This window comes from Puma concolor, chromosome B4, assembly GCF_028749965.1.
Source record: "Puma concolor isolate L17-30 chromosome B4, mPumCon1.1.hap2, whole genome shotgun sequence".
Classification (NCBI taxonomy): Eukaryota; Metazoa; Chordata; class Mammalia; order Carnivora; family Felidae; genus Puma; species Puma concolor.
In genome coordinates this window covers 52,046,975-52,057,030 of record NC_141673.1, presented here as the reverse complement: position 1 = coordinate 52,057,030, position 10,056 = coordinate 52,046,975, and the positions used below count along the sequence as shown (strand labels likewise).

The window sequence follows — 10,056 nt, the reverse complement described above, 5'->3', positions numbered from 1 at the left end:
CGCCCCTCGCGGGCGGTGTGTGTGTGTGTGGGGGGGGGGGGTTGGGGGGGGGTGGATGGAAGGAGGTCAAGCTGGCTTCGCCCCCGCCTACGGGAGGCGTCTGGCCGCCTCGCTGACACCTTATCTCGTCCCCGGCGCGAACTTGAGCCCGAGGGAAGCGCTCGCCCGGCGCGGGCCCCCGGGGAGGGGCTTGGCGGGGCAGCCCGCAGGGGGCAGGGGAGGGGCGCCGCGCAGGGGGTCTCCCGGAGCCCCCGCTCGGCGCAGGACCGCCCCGCCAAAGTGCCCGCTCGGATAACGGGCCGGGGCGCGTGGGAATGCGCGGGTCAGGCCCGCGCCTCCCGCCGGGCGTCCAGGAGGGGCGTGGGGCGCCGACGCGCCGGGAGGAAGCGCCGGGAGCGGCGGGAGGCGAGGAGGGGACACCGGGGGCGCACTGCCCACCCCCCCCCCCCCCGCCCGCCGCGTCGCCCGCGCCTCGGGCTCAGGCTCAGGCTCAGACTCCCGCGGGCCCCGCTGGTATCTAATAGGCCAAAACCGAACAAAACCCCGAGTATGCCAGGTACCAGTCTTGTTGTTTTTAAGGGGAAAAAAGCATCCGAGTCTGTTTTGTAAGTTTTACAGTGGACTGTTTTAAAGTGAACGAAAGTGTGAACGGAAGGTACCATTCCTGCATTCCTTGGTTTAGGACTATAATTGTGGTAATTCTGAGGTCTTAACACGATAATTTTTGAAGATCGTTTTCTTCAAATATTAGTGAGGGCTTTTTCTTTTACGTAAGGTTATTTATGAAAAGTAATGATCAGAGATTACAAATGTAGGTTTAGGTAAATGTGAAATTACACGAACGTTGCTATTTGTGATGAGTGTCTAACTTACTAATCATCAGAGCTTCTCAGTTCTTAATTTTTTTTTTTTTCTGGAATGATAGAACAAAAATTTTAGTTCCTCAGTTGAGATTAGAAAATTTTAGTTTGCTTTTGGTTTTGCCACCAGTAGACTAAACTGTCAACATTAGATATGGCTTACAATTAGGACTTATAAATTAGTTGAAAGCCGACTCTATTAAGCATACTTTATGTTCAGAACCCTCTGGTCTGTTTCTTCATATTTCCATTTGTAACACTGGTGGCAAAATAGATTTTAAAAGTTGGTCTCGTCTATAACAAAAATCTTCAGGATTCAGGTAACTTATAAAATTGCCAATTTAGATTAATGGGAGCTTTTTAAATGTTTAATTTTATTAAATGTGCAGTTTATAAATACTAATTTAAGCAATGATATCAATTGCATGATTGAAAACAGTACTGATTAGTACTGTTTTTTTTTTTAAAGATCTTTTATGAATTTGTATTTTACGAGTACCTTTAATAGTACTTCTTGGGAAATACAACAGGTTCTAACAGCACTTTTTATTAGTGGTCTTCTAGAAAATACTGTGCTGCACGATAAAGAGTGGATTGTACTGCCAGGGAATATGGGTTTTTTTTTCTTTTTCCTTCAGTGATATGTTGACTTACCTAATACTTGTGGTAAAGCAGCCCTTGAAGACCCAAATCCACCGTACTGTGGCCCCTTTCCAGCAATTTTGAACACCAAATTTATATTTGGACCATTTAAACATTCATTCTTTTAATTTTGGTCCCTGCTGACATATAAGTCTAATTTCTGGTGACTTTTATTAGGGCCCTATGTGAACGTCTGGAATTTTTTTATATTAAAATAAGTAGCTCTCTGCCATGGAGAATTTTGTCACAGTGCCTAAACTGCCTGTCTGCCAAGGTTGCAAACATACAACATAATTTAGATTTTGAATCAACTCACGGTTTTTTGGCTTTTAAAGGTGCTTGTTCTAATATCTTAGCTAAAGTGTTAACCCATTAGGTCAGAAATCTTTACTGTTTTGCTAAACCCAAGTAACAAGAATATGCAAAGAAGATCCCAACAATAGTTTCATAGGTTTTCCCTATTCAAATACGTTTATCTCTTTTAGGTTACAAATGAAATTTCAACCATTAAAGAGGAACTTTAGGAAATAATGCTTTTTGGTTCTGTTATCGGTTGCAATTCTTTGATTTTATCTCAGCTGTGTTACTTATTATAGCTGGGGATTCGGTTCAGATGTTTAGCTCTCTTCTCTGTAAAGTGATGAAGTTGGACATAGTCTCTGTGTCCCTTCTGACTCCAGGATCCTGGAATATTGTTTTTGTTTATAAAATGCTGCAGTTACCCAGACTACATTGATTCAAACTTCTGATTGTCAACTCTTCCTTGCTATGCATGTTAAACTGGTCTACCTGTAGTCAGAAATGATTGGTATGGATCCAGGTTTGGGAGCCTGAATCTGCCTCTGGAACATCTTGATATCTGGCATATGCACACAGTTGTACACACCTTGACAGAGTTCCATGATAGTAAGCTTCTGTTACTTTCTCTTTCCCTCTCTAATAGCAGAAGGTGCTGGTTATGTCATGGCGTAAATGTCTCACTGCTCTTTGGGGACAGCTAAGCCCAGGCCCTAAGATGGTCTGGTATTCAGTTTTGGAATTTGTGTTTGGGTTAGGGATACCACTGTAGGGCACCCAAACTTTTCTGTAGTTGGAGGCCTGTGACTAGTTCTTTGGAGGCATTCCAGATGAAATGCCCTACATTCCTACAAAATGCCCTATTGATCATACTTGGACCTACCCATCTGGTTTACTCAGAATTAAATTGAGTTTGGATAGGAGGGCAATCAGATAGCTATTTCATTTACTACTTGTTAGTTAGCATCTGTGATTGCTGTACAAATTGCTCAAGGCTTTACTTTGAGTATTTCTATATTTTCTCCTTCCTGGGCACAGTGAGATTTTCTTTTAAAATGCTCAACGTGATTCCTGATCCTTGTTCACATATTTTCTCTATAGCATACCAAAGTCATGTTTATGACTTTTAAGGAAATGCAAATAAAGAGAAAAGAAATTATAGAAAAGGTAGGTCAGTAATAAATCAACCAATTGACTTTATAGAGGATTTGGTTATTGCCTCATTTAAGCTTCTGTTGCAAATAACAGAAACGAACATGAACTAGTTTTAAGAAAACGAAAGAAAGAAATTTGATGGGAGCCAAATGCAGACAGACCTTATTAGGGACCAGGGACTGGAAAACCTGGAACTTTCCTGCTCTCTACTGTTTGCCTTTCTTTGCTTCACTGTTCTTTCTTTGCTGACCATTTTTTTTCCGCTTTCCTGTGTTCATGGTTGAATGTGACTGTTCAGCAGCCCCTGAGTATTTACGTGTCCCTTGGTTCCAAGCACAAGGAAAGACTGATACGTTGAGACTTGATCCTAAATTCCCGAGAGAAAGAACGCAGTAGACATAGTGTGGGTCACATTGTTGACACAGATTTCCCCTAAGGTCTCTTTTAATTCTAGAATTCTTTGTAGTAGAGACTGCAGACATTTACGTGGTTTGATTTTGCATTTTTACATTTTGTATTATGGGGTTATTAGTCCTTAAAAGGTATAATTTTCTCTTGATTGCACTGTGTGTGGAAAAGCCACCTTCACTGGGATCCTAGGATGTTAGAGCAGTTCATTCATACTGAGGCAGGAATGCTGAAGAGGAGCCTTTGGGGAGTAAATGGGGGGGGGAGGGAGGGGGGGGTTAGCACTACATTCAGGAGTTACAACGCAGCTCAGGATCCACCTGACTTGAAAATCCTTTTTAATGACAACTGATCCATCCTACAATTGTCTGCATATTTTTAGGAATTCACTGCATTAGAGTGCTGAGCTCAAATAGCTCTTCAGGGTGAATTCATTGAAACTATTTAAGTAATAATTAGGGACTTTCAAAATAGTAATAGTTGAGGGAGTTCCTTAGTTATTTTCCTGTTTCTCACATGTCTAGCATTTTCCATCTCTACTTTCCTTTAGACTGCTTCTGCTGTCTGGAATATTTTTCTCTTGGAACCTGTCCTTAAGGCTCCATCTCATGGTCTTTTGTGAAGCTTTCTTCTCCTCTTAGAATTGTCATTTCCTTGTGTTTTCAAGACATTTTGTACCCTGATTGGAGCATGATTTTACCGTCTTGCATTATCAAATCCATATGTATTCATCTTCTTCACTAGACTATAAGTTCTATTAGACAAATGGATCATGTAGAAGAATTCGGATGGGCTGTTAGCATCCATCATCCCAGGTATAATGATCCCAGCTTTTTCAAATGTTCTGGAGCTTGTATGGCATCCTGCTTGTCACTGCCTTCTTCTTCAGACATTGGAGTTCAGCCACTGCTCTTCTTTCTCAGTCCTTGCTGTTTCTTAGATATTGTAGGCTTTTCCATGAACATTGTAATTTCCTGTGTGATAATCACATATATAGAATGATAGAGTGTTTTCCTGCAAACCGAGATAGATGGGGAAAGAGAATATAGCAAACTGATGTGGAAGGAATCAACTTGTGTTGAGCACCCAGTATTTACCAGGTCAGATAGAGAGGGTGGGTGTAGAAAATCATTGGAGACTATTTGAAGGGAAATAGTGTGAAGATAAAAGATTGAAGATTAGGTGTGGCCTAGAATGTGGAGGACTTTTTTTAAGTTTTATTTTATTTTTATTAAAAAAATTTTTTAAAAATGTTTTATTTATTTTTGAGACAGAGAGACAGAGCATGAGCAGGGGAGGGGCAGAAAGAGAGCAAGACACAGAATCCAAAGCAGGCTCCAGGCTCTGAGCTGTCAGCACAGAGCCTGATGCAGAGCCTGATGCAGGGCTCGAACTCACAAACTGTGAGATCATGACCTGAGCCGAAGTCGGACACTTAACTGACTGAGCCACCCAGGCGCCCCTACGTGGAGGGCTTTTAATCCTAGGCCAGAAAATTTGGACTGGGTTAGTAAGCTATGAGATAGAAGTCTTTTGTGTCCTCAAAATATTATAATCAAAGTTGGAGTATAAGATATATTATCTAATAATCCAAAGGATGAACTGAGTCAGGAAAGAAACCATTGGACTAATAAAGAAGGGTTATAAGATATATTTTTTTTAATGTTTACTTTTGAGAGTGCACAAGCAGGGGAGGGGCAGAGAGAGAGGGAGATATAGGATCTGAAGCAGGCTCTATGCTGACAGCAGTGATCCCTATGTGGGGCTCGAACTGATGAATTGTGAAATCATGTTCTGAGCTGAAGTTGGATGCTCAACTGACTGAGCCATCCAGGTGCCCTGAGTTTTTCTTAGAGACTGAAGAGCTAGGTTAGTGACTGTGGGATTGGAGAAGTGTTGCTGATATAGATTGGACAGAAATAAACAATTAATTGGAGATGGTGAAAGAGAGGGATGAATAAAAGATGATGGAAAGACGTTAGGCCTGGGTGATTGCAAGAATGTGAACTCAGGAGGTTTGTGGGTGAGGATAAAAAATGAGTTTTATTTTAGATCTATTGCATTTGAGGTGCTGGTAGAATATTAATGTGGAGACAAGTAGCTGAATCAGAAATGGAAGGTTCGGGTCTGGAGATCAAACGTATGTGACACCTGGGTGGCTCAGTTCTGTTAAGCATCTGACTCTTGGTTTTGGCTCAGGTCATGGATTTCATGGTTCATGTGCTTGAGCCCCGCATCCCACTCTGCGCTGGTGGTGGGGAGCCTGTTTGGGATTCTCTCTTTCTCCCTCTGTCTCTGCCCCTCCCCTGCTGCTTCTCGCTTTCTCTCTAAAATAAACAAACTTAAAAAAAAAAAAGAATGAAGCAGTACAGTTTAAAAAAAATCATGAGTAAGGAAGATTAAAAATAAAGGGGAGGGGCGCCTGGGTGGCTCAGTCGGTTGAGCGACCGACTTCAGCTCAGGTCATGATCTCACGGTTCGTGAGTTCGAGCCCCGCATCGGGCTCTGTGCCGACAGCTCGGAGCCTGGAGCCTGCTTCGGATTCTGTGGCTCTCTCTCTCTGCCCCTTCCCCACTCATGCTCTATCTCTCTCGCTGTCAAAAATAAATAAAACATTAAAAATTAAAAAAATAAATAAATAAAGGGGAGAAGAAAACAAAACATTTTTGTTGACTGGAATAAGAGGGAGGGGACAGGAAAAGCATCATCAAGAAGATGCAGTTTCATCTGGCTTTGAAAGATGCCCAGTTAGTATGTGGCATTTTGTCCATGAACTTTCCTTATTTAGGGGACATCACATTTACGCACTCCACAAATAGTACATGGGAAGCCTTGAACAAAGGATACTGCACCCAGAAAGACCTTCCCAAACTGCAAAATTGTTGCTCCTTCTTCCCTTTTTAACCTCTCCAGTGGCTTATGGTAAGATAAGGAACTAACTCCTTAAATGTCTTCCTCATCACCAAGCCCTGATTTGTCTGTACTCTAAGCTTCCCACAAGTGGTTCATTTGGCCTTGAACACACATTTTACACTGTCTCCTCCTCATTCCTCCCTTTACCTTCCCCAAGAACGTGAAGCCAATGTGATTGCCACCAGATGAAGTACTCTTTGGCTTTTTTTGGGTTGTTGTTCTCTGTGGGCACTTTTTATTGCCATGGTCAAGTTCTTATCCATAAAATAATTGTTGACAATTTCCTAAACTATAATAAAATAAAAAAGTATAATAAATCACATTCCTACCTCTTTCTTACAGAATGCCATGTTTTTCTTACCTTTTCAAATGTCACCTGCACGATTCTTGAACACTTGAGTTGGCCACCTGGGCCACCATACCCTGATCTCTGACATTTCGCCATGGTAGCCTGGAGTGGCATTGTTGCCTGGCATTTGTAAGAATGGGTTACCCAGCTGAGTGCTGACTTGGAAACCACGAGACAATTTCTTGATATCTGACTTTCTGAAGGAAAGCAGAGGGGATTTACTTCATTGAGAGGACTTCAGTTGCACAAACTGTAGAGGTTTGTAAGATATGAAGATGACTGCAAGTGAAATAGAGTAATAATGCTGGTATAGGACATGTGTTCTCAGGGCCTGGCTTCCTGACCAACGGTATAACCTGATTCTGTTTCTAAAAATAGTACACTGTTCATTACATTTGTCTAAAATGACATATTTATGTTCAGTCTAGAGTATTAAGAATAATTTCTACTTTGATTTAAAAAAAGGAACCATCTCATATGGTAGTATTTGTGTTTTTATGGCTTTTGACTGAGAAAATGCCTACTAGCAAAAAGCCACTATTGAGGTTTTAAATGAGTTTTTTTTAATATAAAAAAAAAAACATTCTCATGTTTGGAAAGTACACATGTGTAGGAATTATGGTATATAGAGTCTATGGACAGCTTGATTTCTTGCTTTGTGGATACTCTCAGAGAGGTTCTGTACTCAGCTTTCAGTGACTCATTGTCACCTCACTTTAGAATGGGGTGGAGAGGGGCGCCTGGGTGGCGCAGTCGGTTAAGCGTCCGACTTCAGCCAGGTCACGCTCTCGCGGTCCGTGAGTTCGAGCCCCGCATCAGGCTCTGGGCTGATGGCTCAGAGCCTAGAGCCTGTTTCCGATTCTGTGTCTCCCTCTCTCTCTGCCCCTCGCCCGTTCATGCTCTGTCTCTCTCTGTCCCAAAAATAAATAAACGTTGAAAAAAAAAAAAAATTTAGAATGGGGTGGAGAATCTGACCATGGTTGAAATTTTGGAATGACAAGAACCCTTCTCAACATGCTCCTGCAACAGCAGTTGACTATTTTATGCCAGACAATGTACTTTATGCTAAGACTGGGCTGTGAAGCAGTCTCAGGGATTAGTATATGAATACGTTTTATAATTATATATTCAGGTATATGAGCATCATTCTTAGGGCTGTCCTCCTGTTTTTAGGATGAAATTTAATAGGTGATTTGCATACAAATACATCCCTACAGCAGTCTCTGTTATGGCATAACTGTCTTCTATTACAGTAAATTACATGATGAATCTTTATGGTTTTTTAGGTCAGTTTATTTTGTTTAAAGTGGAAAAAACCTGCAAACAAAACCAACCACTCCCTCAGTACATATGTTAAATTTAAGACAACACTGAAGATAAGCCTATGCTGCATGTTAGAGTCTTTAAAAAAATATCAGGACAGCTTTTGTGTAAATCAGAGAGCCGTGACTTTTATTTATTTATTTATTTGCTGTTTAATTATTTATTTAATTTCTCTTAATTTATATCGAGTTTGATTGTTAGAGAATCTGGGCGTGGTTGGGGTTGGGAAAGATCTACAGTGACTATTACAGGTGGATATGTTATTTTAGATTAGTGTGTATAAGGAAAGAAAGGCAGAGCCATATCTCCCTGTACACAGTCCAGAAGATTAGATAGGACAGCAATTGAGGGACCGAAGGTCCCTGGGAGCCCTGGCTTCACAGTAACTGAGAATGAAAAAGTGCAGACACTACCATATTTCCTATCTATATGCCCTCTAGTTAGGTCACTGTAGAGAGCCAGGATGAACATAGTTGAGGTGGGGATGTTTACCAACTTGCAGAGCCAGTTGAAAAACTGCATACTCATTAATATATTTGCATCCTTGTGCATATGTTCATGTTGCAAAGGAATCAGTGTAGTGTGATAAAAAGAACATTGGACAACAAATTGGAAGACTGGGTTTTCCTAGTCCTTTTCTTGTCTAAGGCATGTAAGCTCTCTGTGCCTCAGTCTTCACATCTGCAAAATGAATTGGTTGGACTGAGTAATACCTAATATATAAGATTCTGTAGTGTATGGATTCTGTAGTGAGTGTATGGGTTGTCTAAAAGTCTGCAAGGATCTTTCATAATTTTTAATGGAAATGACATAATTAATAAATTATACGTAATTATGTCTTTTCTTGTTATGTTTGGTTCAAGTTGTCTGTTTTGTGGAACTAAGTATAAATATTATTCTGTGACTAAGATCTTCTGTTTGAACTTTGTAGCCTAATGTGCTCAGTAATTTGAGCCATAAGCAAAGTTATATAACCCTTTTAAAGATTTAGTATTTATTTAGAGGATAGGTTACAGTGAATTAGAAGCATCATATTAGCTATCCCATTTGAAGTAATGGCAGTAAGCACTAGGAATTATATTGGTTGTCCTAAATGTATAGCTAAGAATTGCTTATTTAGGCTTGGTGATATATCTCAGATAAGAACAGTCTTCTTTTAATTAGGGTACACTGCTAGTAGAATTTGCTTTTGACCATTCTAGAAATATATTTAATTCTTTTTTTTTTTTTTTAATTTTTTTTTTTTTAACGTTTTATTTATTTTTGAGACAGAGAGAGACAGAGCATGAACGGGGGAGGGGCAGAGAGAGGGGGAGACACAGAATCGGAAGCAGGCTGCAGGCTCTGAGCCATCAGCCCAGAGCCTGACGTGGGGCTCGAACTCACGGACTGTGAGATCATGACCTGAGCTGAAGTCGGACGCTTAACCGACTGAGCCACCCAGGCGCCCCTATTTAATTCTTTTTTTTAATGAAAAAAAATTTTTTAACATTTATTCATTTGAAAGAGAGCGAGAGAGAGAGAGAGAGAGAGAGAGAGAGAGAGAGAGAGAATGAGTGGGGGAGGGGAAGAGAGAGAGGGAGACACAGAATCCAAAGCAGACTTCAGGCTCCCAGCCATCAGCACAGAGTCCGACCTGGGGCTCAAACTCAGGAACCGTGAAATCATGACCTGAGCCCAAAGTCAGACGCTCAAGTGACTGAGCCACCTAGGCGCCCTGAAATATATTTAATTCTTAAACTAGTTAATTTGCTCTTATCATTAAAGAAGAAAATCTCCATTGAGCTTTAAGGAAGAAGAACAATTTTACTAGTTAGGTAAAAAAAAAAACAAAAAAAAAACCCAAACTTCTCTTGCCTTTAAAACGTATTAGTAAACATTTGCCCTTTTTTATTATAAAATATTTCACATGCACAAAGAATATATCACATCTCTATATAAGACATACAGAGTAATTTTTAAAAATCTAGATGTCCCCACTCCGCTTCAGAAGTGGAATGGTAAAAGCTGCCTGTGTGACCTTCATTCACAGCTTCCCTCTCTGCTCAGAGTACCCACAGTCCTGCATTCCATGATGATCACTTCACACAAATGATAACTAATACACTC

General features: G+C 40.8%; 1 protein-coding gene and 1 long non-coding RNA gene across 3 annotated transcripts in view; one reads left to right on the top strand and one right to left on the bottom strand.

Annotated features, from left to right (window-relative positions):
• The window catches only part of MSRB3 (methionine sulfoxide reductase B3), a 175,272-nt gene that overhangs the window by 304 nt on the left and 164,912 nt on the right, over window positions 1-10,056 (top strand). The window contains exon 1 of one of the 2 annotated variants that reach the window (XM_086712901.1): window positions 246-556. The exons of the other annotated variant lie outside the window; for it this stretch is intronic. The gene's annotated coding sequence lies outside the window, so the exon portion shown is untranslated. Of the gene's footprint in view, window positions 1-245; window positions 557-10,056 lie in introns of those variants that run through there. 2 annotated transcript variants of the gene reach the window in all.
• On the bottom strand, window positions 2,991-6,919 carry LOC147579066 (uncharacterized). The gene is made up of 2 exons (XR_015253512.1): window positions 6,637-6,919; window positions 2,991-4,376 (listed from the first exon to the last, which is right to left on the bottom strand). It is a non-coding gene; the product is annotated as an uncharacterized LOC147579066 (long non-coding RNA).